The sequence below is a fragment of the Sphaerodactylus townsendi genome, linkage group LG04 (assembly GCF_021028975.2).
Source record: "Sphaerodactylus townsendi isolate TG3544 linkage group LG04, MPM_Stown_v2.3, whole genome shotgun sequence".
NCBI lineage: Eukaryota > Metazoa > Chordata > Lepidosauria > Squamata > Sphaerodactylidae > Sphaerodactylus > Sphaerodactylus townsendi.
This window is the reverse complement of record NC_059428.1, coordinates 98,977,368-99,005,252: the sequence shown is the minus strand read 5'-3', so window position 1 is coordinate 99,005,252 and position 27,885 is coordinate 98,977,368. Positions and strand designations below refer to the sequence as shown.

The window sequence follows — 27,885 nt, the reverse complement described above, 5'->3', positions numbered from 1 at the left end:
ATAGGAACGATAAGTTGCTAACTCTTCACAGGACATACATACGACAGGGTTAACAACAGTACAACCATCTAAACAGTACAAGCAGTACAACCATCTAAACAGAAGGTAAAAGAGCAGAATTCAGTAATCAGTGGGATTTCTCACATTCAAAGAAAATCCACAACACTGACTTTGGAAAAACAAAGCCATGGTATCTACCAGAACTCTCAATCTGCAAGGTTCACTACAGGGCTAATGTTGATCATCATGGTGGAAGAAATGGGGGGGGGGGGGGGTTGCATCTGATCCCAGAAGTGATGGCAATGCTCTAGGAATCCCCAAACATAGCTATGGTCTTTCCATCAACATTTGAGTGATTCCTAGAGAGCCATGTGGAAGTGATGCTACTTATGGGCTTGGATGCAACCAACTTATTGGATGACACTGAGTAGGTTTGGCAGTTCTAGAAGTGAGGCATATGAGATAACAGAAAATAATATAAACCAAGCAAAAATAAAATTAAACAAATAATTCAGGATTTTTTCATTTAACTTTGAAACCACTCCATTAATTTCAGTTACTGATGGGTGATAGCTCAGTTCACAACTGGACTTGATAAAAGGAACAACTTTTCAAAACAACATCAGAATAAGAAAAGAGCTCCCTTTAAAAAGTTGTTCTGAAGACATAACTCCTGTTTCATTCCAGGTGTAAAGTTAGAAAGCTGACAGGTTGGCTATTATGGTGGGCAACCTCATGCCCTGGAGGTCTGTGTCCCTGATGCTGCTCCATGGAGCAGCAAAAGCAATATAGGGGGCAAAAATTGGCATTGCACAATGCTCTAGGAATTTCCCAAATCTTGGAGAGCTATAGAGCTTTGGGAAACTCCTACTGAAGCTCCAGACCCATTTTGTTCCTCAGGATTGCCAGCTAGAATCTGGAAACACTAAGCATGACTTTCCTTCCTCTATTTGCAGCCCAAAATGTCCCCTCATTCTGCTTTTGGGGGGCAATGGAAAGTGGGAATTTGAAGGCTGAAAAGGGAAGTTAGAAGGGAGTTAGAAGGCTATGGGATGATGGAATCAGTGGAAATCAATCCCTGGTGTGCATGGTGTTGATAGGCAAGACACAAGACACTATCTTTTTTAAAAAGGCCATGTGGGCATCGGGGTGCTTCACACTATTTCAGCAACTAAAATTGTGCCTTTCCCATGTGTTGTTAGTTCTGGATGGAAGAAGACAAAGAGTCAGTGCATGGAAGGGAATTACTGAATCTGTGCAGGGTTAAACCCCTTCTTCCACTGTACCTGAGCCCCCATCCGGAATGAAGCACTATATGCCTTTTAAAACACTGACAATAGCTGATAACAGTTCTCAGCATTTTGGCCTTTGGATTACATACCAAACTGGAGAAAAATTCAATGGTTAGTAATGCTTAGATCTTATTGATTTCAATGGCACTTGAGTGGCGCTAGTGGTTGTTGTTACCAGCACCTAATGCAAAACAAGGGAGCTTTCTATATACTAAACCCCTCAATCCTATTTTAAAATGCTTATTTCCTATTATTGATACCTTTTTCACAATGCTGCTATTGTATTTCTGCTACTGTTTGTTGGCGAGAACCTTGGTGTAGCATTTTTTAAAATATACATTCTAAACATATAAAATATATGTTGAAAGACATGCAATCAGGAGTATAACAATTATATTTGTATATAATGCTTCCAACAATTTATAGCCAATTTGTCAATGGCCATGCAGCTGCGCTCCCAGAAGCCATTTTTTTAAAAAAATCTCACTTAATGTTTACATAGTCTTTGAAAGCACAACATTATAGCAAGGGAACAGGAAACCACTGGAGTAATTAGAAAGGTAGATTGTAGTGCATGTAATAGTAGACGGATGTTTGTATTATAGTCAAACACATCATTAAGGATACAATTGTTATTTAATGTGACACAATAATCTTTCTACTCTTCGTGAAATCCACTCTAGTAATTACTTTTTGTAGTTCATTGGCTCTGTGATCTGAATTCTTAGCAATGTGTTATATCCAAAGAAATATTAAATGTCAGCTTTCAAAACACTTCCACCTTCCTTCATCTCAACAGTCACTATGTAGGTGGAGCTGCCATGTTCTTTAGGCAGGTTTATATAATCACTTTACGGACTGAAGTCAAGGGAAGTTGATTCCTTTACTGGTTTTGGCATGTTGAAGTGGTCTTGTGAAAGTCCAGATTGCACCTCACTATAGCCTGAACAATATCTGTGTAAGAAATGTCTTGCTGCCACCCTTGATGTGTTTGAGGATTGTCTTTGATGAACACCATCATTTGGCACCAGCCATTTGATCAGTACTCCTGCTGAGCATTGGATGGAAAACAAACAGCAATGATTATATTGTGCCCTATTTTTATTGGAAACATGGGCTTTCTGGCAACTAAACAGTAATTGAGGTAGCACAGCATAGATATTAAAAACCTAGTAATCCATGCCCTTCCATCATTGGAGTCCCGGGAAAATGCTGACCTCCTCTAATTCCTGAGAGTAGCCTAGCTAGTACAGCTTCTCACTTCTATTCTGTCTGATGCTCTAAGCTACTTTGCTCTTTCTTCTACTTCCTGAAATTTGTCTAAGGGCAAGGTCAAGTGTGTGTTTTGAGCCCTATTACTGGTTCTTTTATAAATGTCACATGATTGCCAAAACATTCATAAAACAAAGAATCCAAGCATCTTTTAAAAAGTGGTGCCAATTTCTATTCATATTTTTTTTTAAAAAAACAGAAAACACTGGAAACTTGAGCTTAGACAATAGATGGTTAAAATTCTAGGGTTATTCCTTAAGAAAAGAATTTGGGCAGCACAATCCTGAAGAAGGGCAGATGTGTGGCAGCTGGGGATGACACAGCAATGGGGCAGCTGAGGCACTTCCTAAAGAGTTGGTTGCACCATGGCTAGTCCCACCACCGCACTGGAAAAAAACAAACATTGCACAGGAAAGCCAGCACAGAGGGGGAGGGGATGGGGCAGTAACTGACCTTCCTTCAATTCAGCCCACAGGCAACAGGGGGTAGAGGAATGGGGGAAGAGTGAAGTATTTAAGTCAGCCCAGGGGCAGGGAGGGAGTGGGATTAGGCAAAGGATGACTGAGGAGGAGCTGCTCCAAGCATCACCAGAGGGAGGCAGCCTAAAGTGGGGGAGGAAAATCCCTGGGGGAAGCTGGGCTACAACAGAGCACCAGGAGACTGCTGAAGAGCAGTGGAGAGGAAAGAGGAATGCATAAATCCTAGTAGCGCAGTTACATTGGCAAGGGCAACAGCTTTGGACAGGTTGAGACAGTGCTGCCAGTGGAGAAGCAGGGTGGGGGTCTGAGAGTGGACCAGGATCACTAGAAGCACTTCACATGGATGTGGAGGCATTGTGGTGTTATTACCTGGCAAACATGATGTCTCATCCATGCCAGGTGACCCGGTAATGGGCCCCTCGCTGCCAAAGAGAAGCCCCCTCTTAAAGGGTGCTTTTCAGGCTATCAAGTAGCTGCTGTCCCCCCAGCGTGTTTCTACTTTGTACCAGGAGATAGGGGCAATGATGTTTTCCAAACTCAGAACACTCATGGCCATGGCATTTGGTTGACCCCCTCCCATGTGCAGCTGACTGTTGTGGGAGAGTGTTGCCCATTGGCAGAATGGAACTTATTTCATAAAGTCCAGGGACTGGACATAGGAGCAGAACATCTAGTTAGAAGTCTGTTCCTATGTCTGCCCTTGCACATGCTCACCTCTCTGCACCTAGGAGTTCCCACTCCAAACTCAGAAACAACTGAGCACCTGTATAGCCATGACTGGGACAAAGTGGCAACCAACCCATAGGTTTGAGCAACCAGGAGTCTATTGGCCTCCAACATTTCCCCAGCCCCAACACCTTTTGTGATCTGAAAGGTACTGGCTGTAAGCATCCCATAACTCCAGCAGTGCCATGACAGCTGCTGCACCCTGGAAGGAGCTGGTCTATCCCACATGCAAAGGATGGCAGCAGCTACTGGAAGGGAGCCCATGTGCCAGGAGGAAGTGGTATTTTTTGGATGGTGAGTCAGAGTCTTAAGGAGGAGATGGGTTGATTGGTGGTCACCCACTACTACAGCTGGTCTCCTGGTCATGGGGATCAAGTCACCTGGTGAGAATAGACACTGGATCAGGTCTCCTTGACTGCATGAAACCCCATTGAGGTCACTCTCTTCCAACACTCAGCCCAGAATCCGTAGTGTTCTCCAACACACAGCTAGCAAGAGGAGGCCTTCTAATCCAGGCAACACCCCTGCTAGTTTACAGTCTTTGTGTGTGTGTGTGTGTGTGTGTGTGTGTGTGTGTGTGTGAAATATTCCCAATTTATTGGCTGCAGCACCTTGTGTTGGTGGCAGGCTGTCAGAGCTCTGTCCCAAATACTCCATACACTTGTATGTCCTTCCACCCTTTCAAAGATGCACACAAACAATTGTGACAGGTGGGTGGAATGACAGGGCCAGGTCCATGCTGAATGGAGACTTGTAAGGAAGGTCAGTTTGTGAATGATAGGAATGGTTGCCAGCAGTGTCCAACCACTCACATATTGGCTGAGTCCCTGCATCAGCCTGTTGGGATCATAACAGCATGCATGCCCAAAGTAGGGTGCCTGGGGCCTACTGATGTGAATCTGTAGCATTGCTACCACGGCTACCATGTGGATTGCACTGCAAGCCTGCTAATAATAACAATTTTAGTAAATTAATTAATCATGAGAAGTGCACATCAATTAACTAATAAACTGTGTGCCTTTTTTTAGATGAAACCCATACGTTGTGGGAGATACCATCTTCGTACCTTCGGGACCGTCTTACCCCATATGTCCCTACATGGCCTCTACGTTCGTTAGAGGCCAATTTACTAGTGGTCCCCGGCCCCTCGATGATGCGGCTGGCCTCTACCCGGGCCAGGGCTTTTACAGCCCTGGCCCCTGCCTGGTGGAACACGATACCACCAACTATCCGGGCCCTGCGGGATCTTGGAGAGTTCCGCAGGGCCTGTAAGACCGAATTGTTCCACCGGGCGTTTGGAGGGGCCGGCCGCTGATGCCCCCTCCCCTTTCCCCCTCCTTTTCCTTACATTCTGGGTTCTCTGCTTCTCTGTTTTATTTTCCAGGGTGGATCTATGAAGTTTTTACGATCGGATGCCAGTATAACATTATTGATTGCTGTTTTAATGGGGTTTTATTGTAACTATTGTTTTATTGTGTTGTTCACCGCCCAGAGCCCTTCGGGGGAGGGGTGGTATATAAAACCAATTATAAATAAATAAATAAATAAAGATTTATTTATTTATTTATAATTGGTTTTATATACCGCCCCTTCCTCAAAGGGCTCTGGGTGGTGAACAACACAATAAAACAATACTCTCTTCCTTGTGTGAGGGAAGGACTTTTCTAAGATGGTGGCTCACAGATATCTCCAGATTGTATATTATCATGACTATTAAGAATAACTTTGCTGCCTGATTCACCAGGATAACCTTATTATTACATCAAAAGGTTTTTATCCATTTAATGTAATGGGTTGACTAAAAACCTTTCAGCCTGAAAGACAAGATCTGCTAATTTATTAAAATTTTTTAGTTAAGTTAGTCAATTGACTTTAACTCATCAATTTGATCAAAAATTCTATTGAAATATATGTGTGGTAAAACCTCAAACACAGTGCATTTTAGATATTCCTGAAAAAAAGGGATAGATTCTCTGGCATAAAAATAATTTTAAAGCTATCCTGCATTTTTAATCATTTCTCTTTCATGAGGTGATATTACTGTGGCACAAAAATGGTTTCAAAATGTAAACTAGTTGAAGGTGGGATGAAAAAAGAAGTTAAAACCTATAATGGCTCCAAAATGGCAAAATTGACCATTTGATCTGTAGGCAGAGCCACAAAGTTTCACCTGTGCAACAAGGCTGGCTTGAAGTCAATATTTCCTTCTAAATAGCATTTCATGGACAGAGACATCCCACACATTACATCAATAGGGAATACATTGCAGCAGTGCTAGTGGTAACAGGAGCTCTAGTGGACCTAAGAAGACTCTAAGCACCATCTCTTTTAAAGTCCCCTTGCTGCAGCAGCTGTTGAAGAATAGCAAAACCAGGAGCCTCATATGTTGGGCATCGGGTCAGGCAAGGAAGCCTTGCTACCACAGATACTGACAATATACTGTCAAAATATCTTTCATGTATTGTTGAAGGCTTTCATGGTCAGAAACACCAGAGTGTTGTATCTTTACCTTGTTTGTTTGTTTTCTGATGTTTCAGGGTTTTGAGTAACAGAGGAATGTAAGTTGTATTTTCACTGTTACATAATTTTTTTTCAGAATTTAATGAAGACCCTCATGAGATATAGCAACTTTGGTTTATTTGATATCACTAACAGCACCATGTATTTTGAAGGCAGTTTACTTAGAGAAGAATCTCTATAGCTTTAAACACTCGGAAAATCAAATAGTCCATACAGTTTTTCAGAATTTATTAAAATCAATATTTTAAAAGTATGAGTGTGTGGAACCCTATTTTGGTATCCTTCCCTCTCTCCCCTATTTTAAACCTTGAGTTGGTTTCAAAAGATGTGACATCTATGTTTAGTATCGCTGCAAAAAATTTAAGTCAGAAATACCTTTATCCTGTTTGGCTGTTTCTCTCTTCTTGATGCTCTTTGCTTAAAGAGAAAGTCAGCTGTATTTTACTTTATCATATAAAAAGTTTCAGAATTTAATTAAGGGTCAAGTACCCACAGTAGATAAATGCAACAGCGAAAGCCTATTTCTGATCTTTCTGAAGTCTGCAATCATGAAAATTATTATCATTGAGTAAAACTGGTTTCAGTGATGGTGCCTGGAAGATGGAATCAGTGTTAGCCACAATTTACATAATAATGGATTCCCAGTTTTCATCAGCACCTTTTGTTTGTACAGTGCTTACTGTTACTGCAAATTGTCAAAATGTCATTCCACTCCAATCAGCTAGAAAACGTCAACAGTAAACAAGGAACAAGACCAAATCCTCTGATTAAAAATATGGCAGAAGTAGGAGCAAAAGTGAAAACACTGGGATCTTCTGAGCATTGTTATTTGTGTATCTTCAATGATACAGGTGGATCACTTGTGAGATGTGTTATTACTTCTAATAACAAATAAGTCACAGTTATTAATGTCACTCAAAACATACATCAGAAAGAATGTATTTGCTTTTGATTAGATTTGGCATGATCAAGTTCATTGATTAATCTTTCTTAGTCCAAATTATTTATATGAAACAAAATATATTCATAGATATTACTGTGTGCTGAACTGAGTCCCTCATAGTTTATGATGTAATTGACCGATGACAGAACATGTCCTTTGCATGTGGAAGTTACCAGATATAATCCCCAGCATATCCAGTTCAAAGAATCATGTCATAGGTGATCTGAAAGACCTCTAACTTAGCTGCTGCCATTCTGAGTAGATAATACTGACCTTGAGAGATCAATGGCCTGACTCAGTAGGAAGCAGCTTCATTTGTTCTTCAGGAGGGAGAGACTTTGGTGCATTCCTGGTTCATCAGGGAATATAAGAGTCAACGTTATCTCATTCAATAAATATCTATTGGGAAATATTTATGTTTGTTGTCCCTTGGGATCATTAGAACATAAGAACATAAGAACATAAGAGCAAGCCAGCTAGATCAGACCAGAGTCCATCTAGTCCAGCTCTCTGCTACTCGCAGTGGCCCACCAGGTGCCTTTGGGAGCTCACATGTAGGATGTGAAAGCAATGGCCTCCTGTGGCTGTTGCTCCCGATCACCTGGACTGTTAAGGCATTTGCAATCTCAAATCAAAGAGGATCAAGATTGGTAGCCATAAATCGACTTCTCCTCCATAAATCTGTCCAAGCCCCTTTTAAAGCTATCCAGGTTAGTGGCCATCACCACCTCCTGTGGCAGCATATTCCAAACACCAATCACACGTTGCGTGAAGAAGTGTTTCCTTTTATTAGTCCTAATTCTTCCCCCAAGCATTTTCAATGAATGCCCCCTGGTTCTAGTATTGTGAGAAAGAGAGAAAAATTTCTCTCTGTCAACATTTTCTACTCCATGCATAATTTTATAGACTTCAATCATATCCCCCCTCAGCCGTCTCCTCTCCAAACTAAAGAGTCCCAAACGCTGCAGCCTCTCCTCATAAGGAAGGTCGTCCAGTCCCTCAATCATCCTTGTTGCCCTTCTCTGCACTTTTTCTATCTCCTCAATATCCTTTTTGAGATGCGGCGACCAGAACTGGACACAGTACTCCAAGTGCGGTCGCACCACTGCTTTATATAAGGGCATGACAATCATTGTATCATTCCTATTAAAGTAGTACTTTGAGCATCTCAAATGGTCCCACCTTGGGAGAGGGGCTGAAAGAGCATGTGGTGGTGGGGGGGAAGTGGCCTCATGCTGGTTCATTTGTCCCCTCTCCTGATAAAGAGCAGCCTTGCTGGTGAAGGGAGCAAATGCGCTGGCATCTGATCACCCCTCAACTTTGCGGTAGTGAAACTCAGAAGTTGGGGCCACCACAAAGCAACACTGGCATCTGTTTGAACACCAGTGCAGGAGAGGGGCATTCCTGGTGGTCAAGCCAATGTTAGTTGGCTTCCACTTGGGATTTAGGGCTGGCAGCGTGGTGCCTGGGCCCTTGGACTTATGCCACCTGAAAGGGTGGTGAAGATCATTTAGCGCTATGAAGGGCTTTCCAGTGGCAGGGTTTTTTAAAGTTTCCCCTGCCTTCCTGTGCTGCTGGAAAGCCCTCTGGAGGTGGTAGGGCAGTGCATCAGCAGTGCTGACTCTGGCCATCTTGGGCTTTGGAAGGGGTTGGAAGGCATTTTTCTTCATTAGAAGCTGCAGGTATGAAGAAAATGAGTTAATCAATATTCACATCATAGACCAACTTATCTCCACACTACAGTTCACCTGGATTAAATGGCAGCTTTAGAGGATAAAATCTATGGTACCCCATCCCTGCTGAGCTCTGTCCCTGTCCCAAACTCCAATCTTTCAGAGGCTATGCTCCAAGATATCAGAGAATTGGGCAACCTTGTTTTTCTGGTAGCACATTTCATGGAAATCAATGAAAAGGTGAACTTAGAATTTGGTGGTATGTTAATATTAAAGCTTGATTTAGCTACTTCCTGTTAGTTGGTGCTTCAGGAATCTGTGCAGGTGGTGTTCCCATGTAGGAAGTTCTAATGGTATAAATAACATTGGTGGTGTTCCATCACTCTCATTCAAATGTGTCACATTATCATACAATTTCTGCATGTAAGAACATTTTTCCTTGTAATTATGAGCTATTTCTTTAATATACATGATTCATGTAGGGGAGTAATATTTTATAGTTTGGGGTGTTAGTATTATGTAAATGCGCTGAGTTGGATGGTCCAGGCTACCCTGATCTCATCAGATCCTGGAAGTTAGGTGTAGTTGGCTTTGGTTTGTACTTGGGTGGGAAACCATCAAGGAAGTCCAGGCTTGCTTTGCAGTGGTAGGCAATGTTAAACTACCTCTAAACAGCTCTTGCCTTGATAACCTTACCAGGTCAGCATAAATTATCTGTGACTGGGAGGCACTTTTCACTACCATGATGTATAGATAAAATAAGAATAAAAAATTTGTCTCAAATGCATTGTAAGTAATTGGGGTATAAATTGTCTGAACACATGCACAAATTAAAACTTTTGCTCACTTTTCACTGATGTATCGTGTTTCATCATTAATATTTCTGTAAGAACTTGTGCTTACAAGATGTTTTCCCCCTTAACAGCTGCATCAATTTTGTCTCAAGTAAGCTGTCAAGTTCTGTGCTTCAACAGTAATCTAAAACTATAAAACTGAAACTTTTACCTACCTTCCTTTACAGATTTCCCAATGGCTTTCATACATACAATATATACAGATCCAGAGAACTAACAGTAGTGCTGACACATCTCATCTTCACACACACAGGAGAATGAGGTTGTAAGGAATCATGAGGTTGTAAGGAGCTCTAAGTTATAGGGAGCATGGTAGCCCTTTAGACAGCACATGGTGCAATCCAGCTTTCAATGTTTCCACATGTAAAAATGTCATGCAATTAAAAAGTAGCATAATAGGAGAAAGAGTCTACATTCTCACACATACACCGCATCCTCAAATTGCAGTGCTGGCTTTTTATCTATCATTTTGAGCAAAGGGGAGCATTTTATCTGCAATCTGAAATACTTCTACCACTGCTGTCTCTGCCACTTCATACTCCTGCAGGTGTGAACCAGGCACAAGCATCTGGTCAGAGGGGCAAGATAATATCTACACTGATTAGTCCTTCAACATGAAATAAGGGGAATATGGGGAGATATGATATAGGTTTATACAGTTATGCATGATGTGGAGATAGTGGGCAGGGAGAGATTCAGGACAGATGGAAGGAAGTAATAGTCCAACTGTGGAACACACTGCCACAGGATGTAGTGATGGTTGCCAACCTGGAAGCCTTTAAAAGAGGAAGTGGACAAATTAAAGGATGTGGAGCTGTCAGTGGCTACTAGTCACAGTGACTGCTAATCATGATAGAGATCTACTTCCTCTAGCATCAAGTGGTCAGCCCCACCTACTTCATGAAGTACCTATTGTGGGAGAGAAGGGAAGGTGACTGTAAGCCACTTCAAGAGTCCTTTCAGTAGAGAAAGGCAAAAAGCCAACTCTTCTGCTGCTGCTGCTTATATCAGTTGCTGGGGAACATAGTTGGGAGAATTTTGTCATCCTGCTTGCGAACTTGCTAAAGGAAGCTGGCTGGCCATTGTGTGAACCAAATGCTGGACTTGATGGGCCCTTGGTCCGACCCAGCATGGGTATTGTTACATTCTTATGGGCATAGTACAAGGACACAACCATGTAGTGTGCTCTTGGGTGTGGAGACTGGTGTTGACCCCAAAGCATGCTGGTGGAAGCAGATATTGTTGGCCACATTGTGTTATTCCTCCCCACCCCTTGGAAATTTCTTAACCACTCTTTGTTGAGGAACTGCATACTGCATAAGCAAATGAAGCGTTCCATTTGCTTGTTTCAAATTAAATGAAACTATATAAGTGTTCTTTTAAACAGAATGGGAGATATAAATTATTTAATTGGTGACTGTCACTGAAGTTAATGTCCTTAGAACGCTGCGATTTTACTTAGTATTCTACTTAAGTTCCAATTAAGTATAGTGGAAAGCCTGAAAAGCATGCATACCTCTATTAGGGTTATCAGGGTTATGTAGCAGCCTGACAACCAGCACGAGAAGGAAGCAGGGGTCATTTCTGCACCATGGCAGAAGCAGCTGTTCACTGGCATAATTAATGGCAGTGGAGGCACGAGACCGTTCGCATGGTCTCGTGCAGGTGCCACCAAAGCTGCTGCGCACCACAGAGATGGCTCCGCATGGAGCTGCCTCTGGTCTGCATGTGTTGTTTACCTTGTCTTCCCTCTGAGGCTCCAAAGGGAGGAAGTGACATGCCCACACTGCCCTCTGACCCACGGGGGTCGGAGGGCAGCATGGGCATGTCCCTTCTCCCTCTGGAGCCTTGGAGGGAAGAAAAGGTAAACAACACATGCGAATAGGCAATGCCTGAAAGCAGCACTCTCACACCAGTGTCCTTCGCACCACTCTGGCGGGAAGACACTCCTTTTCAAAAAACAATCTCATGGAGTATGTTTTGAAAACAGCATTTTCGCACCTTTGGGGGGGGGGGTGACCACAGTGCTGCTGTTTTTGGGCTATGCAAAAGCAGCCAGGGGAGGGAGGTTCCAGTGAGAGATGGTATGATGTCACTTCTGGGGGAAACCCAGAAATGACAACTCCCTAAGAAGATCATAGAATGTCTGGTGATTCCTTGACAATCATGACATCACTTGTGGGTTTCTATTGAAATAATGTCACATCATCTCCGACCAGCAATTTTTTAAAATTCTTGGCTACCATTAGTGTGCCAGCAGCCAGTGGTTGATGGGGGCAGGTATGTCCTGCCCCCCACTGGGAACTTGGGAAGTCTGCTTGCATGCAATGTCTTTTATTCCCCAAGAACCACTTCTTTCAATCTTCCCCAACATTTAGGATGATAAAATATGTAGAGGGCATAATGTTCAGGCAAACTCTGAAATCTTTCACAATGAACAAAGAAAATTAATGTGATGTACACAGCATTCAGGCAGTGTTAAAATCTACAATCTCAGGGGGTCAACTAAATAAATTGAAGCTATGCATAAGCCCCACTTTCAAAGTCAAGATGAAATACAGTTGAAGGAAGTATTCCTGAGTACATTCAGAGTATCTTTTTCTCACTACATAGTAAACAAAAACCTTCCTGTCTGATATTTTGAGCTGAAGGCAAGTGGAACCCAGGCACCATCCATTGTGGTAATCTAAAGCACTGAGCTATGTCCCACCCCATTTATTCAAAACATTTTTTTAAGGGGGGCTAAGCCATGAAATATAAGGATTGCTTTGTAAATTTCTATGTGAATCTAAATGCACACAAACTAGACAGTGACCCATTCACACTAAGAGGAGCTGTTATAATGCTATCTTTCTAGACATACTATTAACAGCTGTAGTGGGAAAGAAGCCCAGATTCTTGATTAAGTTCAAATTGAATGCAATCAGATTTGTTAGATAAATTTTCATTTAGCCATTTCACATTGGAGCATCTCTTTGGTTAATGGGAGGCTCCAGTATAAAATTGCTGAACTAAATTTTATCAGAAAATTTCATTCTACTCCGTTCAAACTTAAATACTTAACTCATGTCCTTTTGGCTCTACTGTCTACATTTTCCCTCTGTGCCTGTTTTGATAGACACATCTGCCAAATGAGAATAACGCTCCCTACATCTGATGAAGTGGAATCTAGTCCACAAAAGCTTATGGCATGCTGAATTTGTTAGTTTTTAAAGTGCTACAAAGCTCTACTGTTTTGTGCAAACCGATTTATAGGGCTAGTCCTCTAAAATGACTAAATAAATTCAGTGGCTTTAGTGACCTTCTTTAGTAGCTGAAAGAAGGCATTCACTTGAAGAAAGTGGAATATACTCTATGCCAAATGTATTTTTATGAAAACATATAGTAGTGTAGGAAGTACAGCTTAAAAGGGAACAAGTTAGCAGCTGCCACTATGGCCTTTATCTGCATCCATGGTAACTGGGCAAAAGATGGAGATCCATTTTATTATTCTCACACTTACAATGTTAAGCCTATGAATCCCATTGAAATTTAATGGCTAAAATCAGAAGGCAGATCTGTGTTCATTGGACCAGTGCCGACATCCTCTTAGCTAATGAGCGCTATAAACATTTTCATGCCAGGAAACCAATGCAAGTGGAAATATTATGCCATCCACCAAATACAGACACACACACACAAAATGGTCAATGAAGTCCATTCTTTGCAGTCCTTTAGACAGAGTATAATGCCCAGGAATGCAACATGTATCCCATCCATTTTATTTCCAGAAAGATTTACATTTCTTGTTTACTTATTGTTCTCTATAAAATATGTAGTAGTATGACAGGTATTATCCATTTTTATTTATGTAGCTATAAGGGATTTCAGTATTGTGTTCTTACATTACCATCCATTAAGTAGAGTGCATTAATACAGTAAACTGATGTAACAAGAAAAAAGCATTTATCTATATATCTAATTCTCAACCTGGCTCCGTCTGTGGATACTTAAATTCAGAGACTGGGATCATGAAGAGACAACAAAGATATTTCTACTAACTTGAGAAAATCCCCAGATTTTCAGAAAAATCTGAAATTTAAAACAAAAAACATTTTAAGTCATCCAAAATGATAGTAGCAGCTCCTGTCATTTAAGAAATGTATATATTCAGAGGCCATGACTAGGCAGCTACAAACAACAACAGTATTGCCAGCCATGGTTTATGTCAGAAAAGGGAGGGAGTCAGGATCTTTCCAGAGCTGTTTTGGCCTTTGAGATATCAGGGCCAGACCTAGCAGCAATGGCAGGGGGGCAAGGGGGTGTGAGATGCACCGAGCGCAAACAACTGTGGGGGCATGGTATGGTGGGGCAGGGACATGGCAGGGGCACAGGGTACACGCAGGCCCCATGCGCAGTTCCCCTTCACTCCTGTCTTGCCTGGTAGTAACCACAAGGTGACTTGCTACCACTTAATTTGCATAATTCACCTTCGACCAACTGCTTGCTATTGTTATACAGCAGCCATCCTACAAAAGCCAATATTGTACAGCAGTTATAGTTCCAGACTAGGATGTGGTACAGCCAAGTTCAAATCATGAATCATGAATTATCCAGGCCTGGCTGCTTGCAACTGTTCAGCAGATACCACCCTATGATAGCCAGTGTTATTTAGTGGTTAGTTTCAAAATAGTCTCTGGGAGGCACAAATTCAAATCCTACTTTATCATAGAAGCTTGCTGGGTGACTTCGGGCCAGTCACACACTCTGTGCCTAATCTACTGGAGTCAAGCCAGGATAAAATGGAGGAAAGAATGATGTAAGCTACTTCAGAATATAAATGAAGTAAATAGTATAAATGGTAAAAAGCCCTGATGCTTGAGGGAACATATAAAAGGTAGTTTGATTGTTGGATGGGAAGGAGCGAAGAGGTAGATTGAACACGCAATCCACTCAGGGGCTACCCCGATTGGCTGTTGCATTATGTTGGGGCCGGATTTTTTTTTATTTCCAAACTTCCGGATCCATGTCTCCGCGAGCATGCGCAGAACAACCCTATGCGGAAACGAAGAAATGGGCGATTAAAGCGAAGCCCTGTTTCTGCATGCCTCCATGTAGTCGGATCCACGTGGATATGACGTGTAGCACTGCTTTGTATTGCCTTCTACTCAGTCAATCAGTCAAAACCGGCCCCATGTTGCTTCATATCCATGTGGATCTCTGGTCCGCAAAAGAATTTTTAAAAGGCTGTGCGCGCATCATGCACAGCCCACTGTGTTCATTGGATGAAAGTCTCCATGTCACTAACAGTGGCAGGAAAAACAAATCCGGATTCCCCCCCCCCCCCAATTTCCCCGCCGCTCCAGATTGCCCATGCGTTTTTTGAAAAGGTCTACTTTCTTGCAGGTTCTAAAATAACATGTGCTGGGGGGGGGGGGGGAGCACCAGAAACAGGATGAAAGCATGTTCGGCTCTGGTGCAGTGGGGAGTTCTGCTGGAAATCTGGATGTTTTGTGTGACGAGCATGTATCTAATCCTCAGTGGGGAATCGATCACTGTGCTGGTGACTTGACTCAGAATGTTCTCAACTGTTAGTCAGATGTTCTGTCACTCCATTATGTCCGGTGAGTTTTTATAGCTGAGGCTTCAGAAGTAGTATTGAAGCATGCAAAATAGAAAGTGTTCTTACTAGAGGTATTGTCTTTTTAATTGTATTTTACATAAGCAGAATTGCTATCCTGATTTTTTTTGATAGTCTTTCCTTATTAAGAAAAAAGGAAGTACTTAGATACCTTAAAAAACCTTCCCTGCATTTTAGGCTTGTTAACCCTGGGTTAAAACTAAAAGCTGGAACATTTTCCAAATTGACCTTGGTGTGACAAAGATTCAAAATGCAGTGGTCTCTTTGTGCAGAAAAGTAGATATGTATATATATATACTAAAGGACACAGCATGTCATCTTTGGAATACCAAAATTGCTGGTGTACTAAAAGATGCTAATCCACCACAGGTCAGTTCTCTTAATAACATAAAAAAATAGTCTTCAATAGCTAAAAGTTCATGTAAAAGTGCAGCCAGAGGCTAAAGGTCTCCAATATATCTCCTTAAATGCTTAGGCAAAGCCATCATATCTATTTCAATATACTGCTGTCAATGACATAAAACAGAATTAATACATTCATAAAATTTAATACATGAAATATTCTTGTCTGTCTCAGTCAGCTTCCTTCTTCATATTAAAATACACCCAAATTCTATTTTTGCTAATATGTTAACCCAGCAGAAGAGAAGGAAGCCTTAATAACTTCTACTGTCAAGAACTATATATTTCCTCCATGGAATAATGCCAAATATCTTTTGTGATAAAAAGCTTGAACTATTTTGCTAATAAAAGCTGCTTGTTCTGGTAACGGTAAAGGTCAGACAGCAAATAATGTTGCTGGTCCTTATCTTTTAAAATAATGTCACTTTCTATCATTACTGTAACATTTTTGAGGAAATAAATTACACAGAAAACAGAAGATTTGATACTCTGACAACTAGGCCTGTTGTCCATTAAAAGGCATTAGATTGAAAAAAAATGGTTTGCCAATTAGACCCCCAAAATGTCACTAAAGACTGCAATATCACCAGGTAGTATCCATGTACAATCTAGTCAAATTCAAGGTATGTGTTATATGGCAAGTATTAATGTTAAATGTAATACCTTAAAAACTTTTGGTGTGTGTTTGAAAACTGAAAAATTTTGAATTTACAATTGAAAAAACCTTGAAAGAAGAAATTATTGACACTTCGTGTGATATAATGGTTATTTTTTTAACATCCGTCCTGAATTCATGCTATACTCATAGCAAAATGATGAGAAATGCTTTTCTGATTTCTTGGAAACCACTGATTGCTTAGAAACTGGGCTGGAATTTCAATCAGCAAGGTCAAGTATTAAGTCAGTAGGAGTTCAAGTTAGGGAACAAATTTAAAGAGGCTGAAGGCATTCTTATTCTTATGTACTGTAATTCCTATTGTTCCATGGAATTATTCCACAGGATCAAGTGTTTTAGGACTGCACCCTTTATTATTTTTGTACCTGCTTTGATTTCATAGTTTGTTTTGCTAACAACATTCTGACATATTTGCACTTGAAACTACATTTGTAAAAGTCCCTCAATGTTGAGCATTCAACTTGTTAAATGGTTGCTAGTTGGCACTGAAGGAGTATAAACCAGAAAAATGGCCCCAAAAAGATATAACAAAGAGTTTAGTGACACTTTGAAGACCAGTTCTGGAATAAAATTGTATGAATTACAGATTAATCGGATGAATGGGATAATGAAATATGAATTAGCAGAAATTGCTAAACGTATACATACGCTCATGTGAAGGAGAAAAAATGTAAATGAATGCATTTAATGCAAAGCTCGAATGGATGTTGACTCAGAGAACATTATTGCAGAACCAAGTAATACCAGCTATACAATGAGGTCTCATTTACCTGGTAATCTTCATTGTGACACACAACATTGTCAACCTTCTGCTGTCTACAGATCAGTCTCTTTACAAAAATAATGAACACAAAATCGACATCAACTATCTCATAAAAGAGGGGGAGAACATTTCGTCTTCCAAGATACTCTATAGATGATGTGAAAGTCACCATTATTCAAACGTAGGGGGACATTTCAGTACTAGGAAAATTATTTAATCTCTAGTTCTTTCTGTGAATAATTACTGCTCTTATTAGGAGATTGTGTTATACAGCATTTTGGCTCTATTTGTGATTTTTCGTCCTTTTTTGTATGTGTATACACAAATTCTGTGGTAATGCTTCATTTATTTGAAGACCTTTCGTTTACAAAAGCTTATGTCTCAATACATCTGTTAGTCCTTAAGAAAACGATTAAGGGGTTCACTGGAACTTAAGAGAGACACAAAGAAGTTGACATGCCATAGGCCCATATTTGTATTAGATGTTAACATAACTCTCATGATTAAGATGTCAAAAATGAAATGGGTTATTGGATCGACCTTTCATCAGGAAGATATAAGCAATATATATATATTCAACCATTATATATATAATATTTCAACCATTAAAGCTATTATGTAATTGCATATGGATACCTAACAATTGCTTTGAATTGTAGTTGAATCATTTTGTTATTCCACTGTATGAGATTTCATGTCCCGGGCTGATGTCTGATTGCTCCTGGATCGAGCAAATAACCTACCAAAAGACCACTTAAAGTAACCATTGCAAGAATGCCCTGACATACTGTAATTATTTTCTTTCAAATCATAAAATGGTTAGTTCTACAGGACAAAAGGTATCATGGCAGAATGTGTTTGTAGATAAATTCAACAAACAGAAATGCTGAACATAATCCAACAAAACGTAAGCAATTGGTACTCCTGTGGATTTCAGTGCCAAAGTACTAAGTGTTAGTTTAACTCTCCCGCTATAAAAAGTACTAAGACATGAACTTATCCTTTTCAAAATGGTAATCATTATAAATATGGGTGAAAATACCCCATTGGGGTGGCTCCAGTGATACACAACAGAAAGGTAACTGTATTTAATGTTTTTCTGCTGTGAAAGACCTACTATTACCCCTGGGTGTTTTGTCAATATTAACAATAATTTCAATAGTTTGAAATAATGTCTAGTTTTATAGTATGGCACAGATGCACCTTTTGAGAAAAAATAATTAAACAAATCATCCCTGCATGTCTTATATAAGTAGAGCAATGAGGAGTAGAGCAAAGAGACATGAGGAGTTTCCGATGTGGTGCCATCGGTGTAGATGACAGCTGACACTTTTCCTTGTATCCTCCAAGTGCTTTTAGAAAGTAGGGAGGACTAGGTGGAGCTATTGCCTAGCAAGATTCCGAATGGCTTTTGGAGATTTCGTTGGCTTTGCAGCATTTAAAACTATTGCTTTGGAAGCAGCTACCATCACAACCTACAGATCTTCATTGGGCAATTTAAGGTAAGCTGTGGCAGTTGTTTAGTGACTGGCTCCACCTTCTGCAGCAGCCATTTTGAAGACGAAGATTTATACCTTGTCTTTTCCTCCTGTAAGGAGACTCAAGGGGCTTACAAATTTCTTTTCCTTCCTCTCCCCACAACAGACACCTTGTGAGGTAGGCACGACAGAGACAATTCTGAGAGAACAGCCCGGAAACCACACAGCACCCAAATTCTGAGAGAACTGTGATTAGTCCAAGGTCACCCAGCTGGCTTCATGTGTAGGAATGGGGAAATAAATCTGGTTCACCAGATAAGAGTCCTCTGCTCATGTGGAGGAGTGGTGTATCAAGCCCGGTTTTCCAGATTAGAGTCCACCTGCTGTTTTCACTACACCATGCTTGTAGCTGGGGATACTTTTATTGTGTAAAGATTGAATTTTTATCCACTCTGATGAATAGTTACTGTCACTATTGCTGTCTCAAAGATTATCTCTTGCTAAATCCCAACTCAGATATTTTATTTGTAGCATTACACAATAACTCCTTTAGCTCAAGTTACCAAAGTAGAAAGAGCAGCTATAGCATTACCTTATCTCATTGGTAGTTTCTTGCATATTCCATATTGTCTATATTTGCCGTGCTCTGAGTTTCCTCCCAACCAGGAACTGATCAGTCTCCTAAAATGAACACAGACTGTCATCAGAATGTGTCTTTGATGGGTTTATTGAAACCTGAGAGGCAAAACGCACAACCAGCTTCCTACATACACTGATACATGTCTGTGTTTCAGCAGCAGAAGTAACGTATGAATTATCCCAATGTAGTAATACTAGATACTGTTCTATATGTTCAAGAGCTGCTTCACATATGGTATTTTCAGTTTTTCATTCCAGTTCAAATACCTGTAGCAAAATAAAGACTAGCATCACTCTTCACAAGGAATACAAAATATGGTTTTTCCTTACACATGAATACCCACCATTGTGGAATAATGAGAATAGTGACCATTGATGGTACAGAAATATGGACTCAGATTCCATCAGACTTTGGTGTGAATCTTTCAATAAGTTTTTCATTTATTTTTATTTATTTTATTCAATTGTACCCTGCCCTTTCCAGTGAGCTGAGCCCAGGGTGCCTATTAGCATGCCAATATAATATGCATACAATTTACAGTTAAAATAATAAAATTTGATATGACTAAAACATACTCTTATCCTGTACACTGATGACATCCTCAATATGAATTAACCTACCACCTAAAGAAAGAGTATTCCCACATTGGGGCAAGGCAAGATGGTGTAGGCAATGGTGATGGTCGCTAGGTGGGATGGACAGAGCCAAAAAGGAAAAGAAAAAAAGAAAAAGAAAAAAAGAAGGGAAATGGAAAAGGAAGGGAAGGGAAGGAAAAAAGAGAATGGAAGGAAAGAAAAGGAGAGGGAAGGCAGACCAGGTAATATGATAATGTAGTTGTCATCAACCATAAGCCTGGCAGCACATCTCCATCTAAAGCTGTTTCTGCATGGTGGTGGAAACGCACCTCCACCGGCATGAATTGTGCCAGTGGAAGCTTGGAGGTCATTGGCACAGTAGCATGTGTGTGGCCCCGAAGACGTAACGAACTGGAGAGGCGGCTCTGCACAGAGCCACCCCCAGTTCATCCAGCTCACTCACCTCTCCGTCCAGCACAGCTCTGCAGGGCCAGAGGGACATGCCCATGCTACCCTCCGACCTCCAGAGCTGCGCTGGATGGAGAGGTTTGGGGGGGGGGAGCCAAAAGCAGCTCCCTCACGCTGGTGCGGTTCACACCGCTCCTGTGGGAAGACACTGCTTTTAAAAAACCTCGCTCAGGGAGCGAGGTTTGAAAGCAGCATCTTTGCACCGCTTGGAGGGGCAAGGACAGCGCTGCTGCGATGCAGCAGTGCCTCCCATACAAACAGCAGCCAAGGGATAATGTTTTTTCCATCCCTAGGGCACTGTAAGTTGGTCGTGTGGAGACGGCCTAACAGACCTTGCAGAACTGAGCTAAGTCCCATAAGGCACAGGTCTCACTAGATAGAGAGTTTCACCCGGCCAGGGCCAGGGCTGAAAAAGCTGGACACTATTAGGGCAGGGATAACCAACAAGTTGTCAACAGAACAGCATACTGCTCTCTGAAGGGAATATTGGATGAGGCAGTCCCATAGGTACAAGGACCCCAGACCAATCAGGGCTTTAAAGATCAAAACCTTAAACCTGATCTGGTACTCAACCTGGAAATAGTGGATTACCGGTTGGATTTTGGTTCTCTATGAGTCCCAGCGAAGTCCCATGTTACCACATTCTGGACCAGTGGCAATTTCTGGATCAGTCTCAAGGGAAGCTCTGAATAGAGTGAGTTAGTTTAAACTAAAGGGGACGATTTCATGAATAATTGTGGCCAGACTAGAACAGGACAGCCAGGGTGTCAATTGTCAGGCTTGGCACAGATAAAACAACACTGTCTTGGCAGTGGTTGTGATCTGGGCCTCTAGAGAGAGATAGAGAGGCATCCAGGATCACTCCTAGACTCCTGATGGAGGGTGCTGGCACTAACTGAACCCTATCAACAGTGGGAAATGGAACACCCCTGTCCAGCCCAGGACCTCTGTATTCAGTGGGTTCAATTTCAGGTGACTCTGCTTTAACCATTTCATCACATAGCCAGATTTTATGGGATGGTGTCTGGCCAGTTATATGCCAATAGAATCATGGAGTTCTTTTTCACCATACAAATGTTTATATGAGTAATGAGTTGAAGTATTTCAATATGTTATCCTCCATACTGGTACCTCACTAGATCTTTCTCACTCATAAAGCTATGGAGGGTTTTTGTGGTACCAGTCAGCACTATGTAAATATTGTTTATAACACCACTGCCATTGCAGTGATCATTAGTTAAACATCCATTTCCAAATGTCCAGATAAAAATATTTCCTTTGCTAAAATAACTGGGGTGGGGGGGATTTCTGATTATACTACTTCCGCTTATATAAAAAGACAACAAGACTCATGCTCTCTAAAGAAGCTTTAAATATGTATTAAAATTGTTGGTCATTCATATATTTAATTAAACATGCTTCCTTTGTAGGGTAATTTCATATATAAGCCACAGTTTATTTTTTTAACAAAGAAAAAAAATCCAGCCTATTTTTGTTTCCTTCATTCCCAGATGTGTTCAGATAAGCAAAGACCACCCCAAAACTCAATAATAATGCTTATTTTAGAACATTGAAATGGTAAGTGAGACATTCCTGAGACTAAATACTAAGCTTTCTGGAAGACCTTAGGGGGCTAGTGAATTTTTAGCTTGTTCATTCCAGGACTTTGTCACTTTTGCAAATCTTTGTTGGGGTGTTTTCCGGGCTAAACATGGTGAAATCATTTGTCTTCAAATCCTGAGAACCATGCAGGATGCCATAAGTATCTTTATTTTTGGCCATTACTGTAGCCACCTGGGATCCAGACTCTAGAGTATCTTTTAAATGGCCATAAGGCTTTTATAACAAAGAAGTTACCCTCGCTCCCTGTACTGTTGTTTTATTAAAAAGATGAAACAGCTATGGCAGAAAAAGGACAAGCCAAATGCTTCCCAACCTCTGTACTTGATTTCATTGTGTAGCATCAACAAACACTTGAAGATTATAATTAACTGTGGAGAACAGTAATCATGGAATGATGGAGCTTTTGCACTTATGCACAATAATGTAAAAGGAACATTTAAAAAATCCAGCACACAGTTGATAGCCATTACAAAATGCTGATGTTGGATATGGAATTATCTGTAAATCAATATTATTATTGAGAAGGATTGAAGATGAGGATTATTGTATGTGTCCAAGTATAAGCAAGAATCAATTTATATCTCCATGTGAGTTGATTCTTGACACAATGACCTTAGTTTTGATGCACTGACCCCCTCCCCAATCATTTGTGCTGATAAAAAAGTAAAGCTGATAGTAAAATGTCACCCATTAAAAATTTAAGAAGAATTTGACAACCCTTCTCCCTAACAACATGACAATGGAATTTCAGGGTGCAAACTTTTCACAAGAATATTTTAAGACAAACAAAATTCTATAGAGGCTTTCTCCATTTTCCAAAATTGTCCTGCATTTTCCACAAACTGATAATTTTCAGAAATATAATATATACAAAGAGGAATGCTGCGTCAAACTATGCAGTAACAAAAAATCACACTGCGCAGCAGGCTCAACATCTTATTTAGTTTGCCAAACTGAACACTTCCATAATATCTACATAACTCATTACGTTCACATATCACACCAAGTTGAACAAAGGAGCAACTCGCCATGGACAATACACTTCAATTCACTTCAAAGATTATTTAAAAAAATGTAACACCATATCTGATATAGATGCGGGATCCAAGTCCCCAAATTTACAAAGTCCTCAACAACTGTCCAGTGTATAATAGTTCACCAAAACGTATAGCAAAGGCCGGACAGGTGGTAGTCATATCCTCTGTAAGTCATTCATGAAGTCGCACTTCTCGTTTATAATCCATTCACAAGTAGATAGGTAAAACGCATCGCAGAGAGAACCTTTGTTCAACTTGGTGTGATATGTGAATGAGTTATGTAGATATTATGGAAGTGTTCAGTTTGTGCTCTTCAGAAATAAACATTTCAAGAGTTTCTGCTCAATGAACAGGAATCTTGCACATCTTGAGCACCAGGAACATAATAGAACATAATTGAACATACTTTCATTCTTACATTTCTAGATGTGAATAGTTCGTTCCACACAATAGAAATAATAATTAATTTATGCAAATGAAAAATCTAAACAGTTTCTGGAGATTTCTTGGGAATGTGAACATGCTGACGAGTTCTATAACTGAAGGAAATTAGGAAAATATTTAATAAATATATTTAATAAATCATGAAAATAGAAGAGGGGGAGGAGGAGGAGGAGGAGGAGTTTGGATTTATACCCCACCTTTTTCTCATGTAAAAAAACTCAAGGTGGTTTACAAATTCCTTTCACATCTTCTCCCCACAACAGACATCTTGTGATATGGGTGGGGCTGAGAGTTCTGAATGAACTGTGACTAACCCTAGCTCACCCAACAGGGATGTAGGAGTGGGGAAACAAATCCAATTCACCAAATAAGAATCTGCCACTCATATGGAGGATTGGGAAATCAAACCTCATTCTCCAAATTAGAGTCCACCTGCTGCTAATCACTACACTATGCTGGCTTTTAGTGAAATCAACACTGTGGGCAATATTTATTTGTTTATTTATTTATATCCCACCTTTCTTCCCTATGGAGGTTTAAAGCATTTCCCTTTATGAACTACAGTCATTCATGAAATAGAGAAAATCATGCCTGATTGCAGTAAACACTAGAGGAAATTGCTATATGGCAGCATGATTTCAAATATGGACCACTCCTATTGGTTCTGGGAATGCAGTCATGTGGTTTACAATAACATCTTCAGGTTAACCGGCAATGCAGTTAAACTAAAGTACTTCACTTAGAGATAATTTATGATTTTATAGGCTGAACTGCAAATTATATATTTATTCATGTATCAAAGAAGTTCTAAATGTATATGCTAGCAAACATGCATCATACAAGTACACTTGCCAAGGAAGGTTTAGTTACGGATGCCTGCACAAGTGTACACTTCGCAGTGTACATATGGTTTGTATAAAGTAGGATAGGACCTCTGATGTACCAAGTTCTTGAGCTGTGTACTATTGCAGAAATTATGATGTAAGACACTACAAGTTCTATAATTTAAAGGAAGATTGAGGTATTGAGAAGGAACTGAAATGAATTTGGTAAACTGCAGACTTCTGATTGTGTAGTGGCTATCAACAGACCAATAATACATCCAAAAAAACAACTTATGTGATGCAAATTATAATGTAGATAAAACCAATGTGAAATAAACATATATGGGAAAAGGCATTCAAACATCTTATTAGTTATATTTTACACATATTTTTCACAAGGAGAAGTCTATGGCAGACAGAGAAGTGATGTACAGGAAAATTATTCTCTGCATAATGCAAGTAACATTTAGTCACTTCCTAGTCATGGTTTGTAGTCAGTCAGTCATCTGTCCTAACCATCTGTTCAAAACTACATTTTCCCTCCCCTTCAGCCTAGTTGAACTATATCAACAGAAACTGTTTCTTCAAAGAAAGTAAATGTACCAATATGTAAGTAGTAATGAAATTCTGACTCTCTGTGCTTTTATAGAACAAATCTTCCTGTAAAAACCAGTAACACTGATTGCATCTAAGTTTGTTTTTATAAAACAGATAAGTACCTATGACTTATAGTAACCAGTAGCTAACTGATCCATCAGAGAGCACATAAATGTGACCCAATGTAGAAGAAGGTTCTAACTGGAGGAACAGCAGATGGAAATGCACCAAAGAGAAGGGGGCAGACAGACAGATGTTAGGTGTGCATCAGTACCACTGAAATGAATGGGTCTAGAATTATTTGATTTATTTATAGAACAAGTTAATCATCTTTCTGTATTATGGTTGTTTTTGAAAAAAATCTAGAACAGACTAGAAGAGGTGTGGATGCCACTTGTGCCTTGCCCTGTTTGCACCACCAAGGAATACCTAGCCTTATGTCCTTTGGGCCCTCACCTTCTCATCATCCATGCAGATGGCACCTGCCTCACGACATTCTAAATTGCTGGAGACATGCAAGTGAGTCTTGCAGCCATTGGACTTCCCCTTGGGAACTTTGGGACATACTAATTCCACATTGGTCCCACACTTCAGCCATTGAAAGGCTCTTGCCTCTTGCCCAAATCAGTCCATTGGTTGCTGGAAGTCCACAGCCTACTACATCCACCTGCAGGAAGGCCTATTCTCTTATACTCACTCCTCTTGTACCACTTGGTTCACTATGTACTTCTTAGCACCCCCCTCCTCTATCAGCAGCCTCTTCCTGCCCTTAGGAACACAATCAGAAGCCTAGAAGATAGAAAGACGACAGCAACAAGCCAACTGCCCAGTAGCTATCAGCATTTAGAAATGGGATTTGTTGACTGGCACCAATGGGGAAGCGCTTCTTTTCTCCTGCCTACCTTCTTCAATGGGCTTAGTCTGAATAACTCCACATAGGATAACACTATGTTTTGCAAAGAATTTTGCATTTCACTAATTTTTTAAAAATAATCTTGCAGGGTTTTTCTGCAGGAAAACCTTTTACTCAAAGGCAGAGATTAAATAGGAATTGATGTGACTAAGACTTTCACATGGAAGGTACTGATGATAAAGGACACTATACCGAATGTGCAAGGGTGTCAAGGAAAAATGACAGATTTGCAACCAGATTAATGGGTGTCTCACATGAAAAGGAAGAGAAGCAGTTTTTCCGCTCTATTTGATGCTGCTTAGACTTCATTTGGAGTGCTGCATTCAGTTTAGGGCACCATACTCTTCTCCAGATATAGACAAATTAGAGGCAATTAAAAGGACATCATCAGAAGTGATAAAAGATATTGAAAATAAGACCCAAGAGGAAAAATTAAGAGAAGTGGACATGCTCAATCTAGAGAAAAGAAGGCAAGGGGGAGACATTATAACTTTCTACAACTGCATAAAGGGCCATCACCAAGGCAGTGGGGAACTATTATTCTTATTAGCCAAAAGGGACAAAACAGGAAGTAATTGGCTGAATCTGCAACACAGATAATCTAGGCTAAATATTAGAGAAACCTTCATATCCTTAAGAGCAATTAGACTATTAGACTATGGAGGAAACTGGAGATGTCAGTGATAACTTATTAGAATTTAAAGATAATTAAATCAATCCTTGCATAATACATGGGAGGTCAGAGAAGGCGAGCGAAGAAAATTATGTGTTGTGGATCCTTGTCTGTGAGCCACAATGCTGTTCTAAAATATGTCCAATCACTAAAAGTTTGCACCGCCCTGCTTTTTAAATTCTAGATTGAGCATTTCCCATTGAATTAGCCTGCCAGCCATTTCGCAAGGGAAATGTAAAGACCTTATGGGGAAAATGCTTGCTTATATATCTTTGTTGATTATTTATAATGAAGATTTCCAAAAGAGCTTCATTGGTTTAATGCACAGGTCAAGAATGGCTTAGACAACCATGTGCCATGGGGCACCAGTAAATCTGTGCGTAGTCAATTATTTGTAACTTCTAGCAATGTGGGGAAAAAGCAGCAATCAACACACTTTGTCATCTGCTCAGGAATTTTAGGAGAGCTATAGGTAAGTAGCTCTCAAGGTGTCTTCAGTCACCATAAGGGAGTTTTTAAACAGCCAGAATGCCTCACATTGCTGCCAAAAGCCCTTTCCAAGATTAGCAATGCTATATGAATAAAATTGGTGCAATGCACCTTTTTAAATAAGTAAAGTCACTAAAACTGAGTAAGAGATACAACCCTTTCACTACTTCCTATGGTTTTAAACATGTGCACTTGGGAGAACAAATGTATATTTTAAGAAGATGAAGAGTTTATATCCCCCTTTCTCTCCTGTAGGAGACTCAAAGGGGCTTACAATCTCCTTGCCCTTCCCCCCTCACAACAAACACCCTGTGAGGTAGGTGGGGATGAGAGAGCTCTGAGAAGCTGTGACTAGCCCAAGGTCACCCAGCTGGCATGTGTGGGAGTGTACAGGCTAATCTGAATTCCCCAGATAAGCCTCCACAGCTCAAGTGGCAGAGCTGGGAATCTGGTTCCTCCAGATTAGATACACAAGCTCTTAACCTCCTACGCCACTGCTGCTTCCATGGCCGAAAGAAATTTGGAGTGGAGAGTGGGTTCCTACAGAGAGTGGGTTCCTACTGTTACTTCTCTTCTATAAATAATTTTCTACTTTCATCCTAAGCTTTCTTTTCAGTATATTTTGTCCACTGGAACCAATAGGAACTGATTCCAAGCAAGTTTGTTTCTAGTCCCAACCTGAAGGCAATGTGAGTAATATACACAACCTCACAATCAACTAGACCATTTAGCTCAGTTTTAGCTACTCAAATTGAAGAAAGGTCTTTTGACATGCTTGCTACTTGAGATCCATTGAAAGGAGGTTGCAAGAAACTTGGGACCTTCAGCATGTAAACCAGATACTTTACCCCTGCGCTATACTCTTTTCACATATATCATGCAACATGGAAGAATCATACTGGGA

At 40.4% G+C, this 27,885-nt stretch overlaps 1 long non-coding RNA gene across 4 annotated transcripts in view; it reads right to left on the bottom strand.

The window, feature by feature from the left end:
* The window catches only part of LOC125430861, a 236,557-nt gene that overhangs the window by 186,526 nt on the left and 22,146 nt on the right, over positions 1 to 27,885 (bottom strand). For 3 of the 4 annotated variants that reach the window (XR_007244236.1, XR_007244235.1, XR_007244237.1), the window contains exon 2: positions 19,291 to 19,379. The exons of the other annotated variant lie outside the window; for it this stretch is intronic. This is a non-coding gene — a long non-coding RNA (uncharacterized LOC125430861). The remainder of the gene's footprint in view (positions 1 to 19,290; positions 19,380 to 27,885) is intronic. 4 annotated transcript variants of the gene reach the window in all.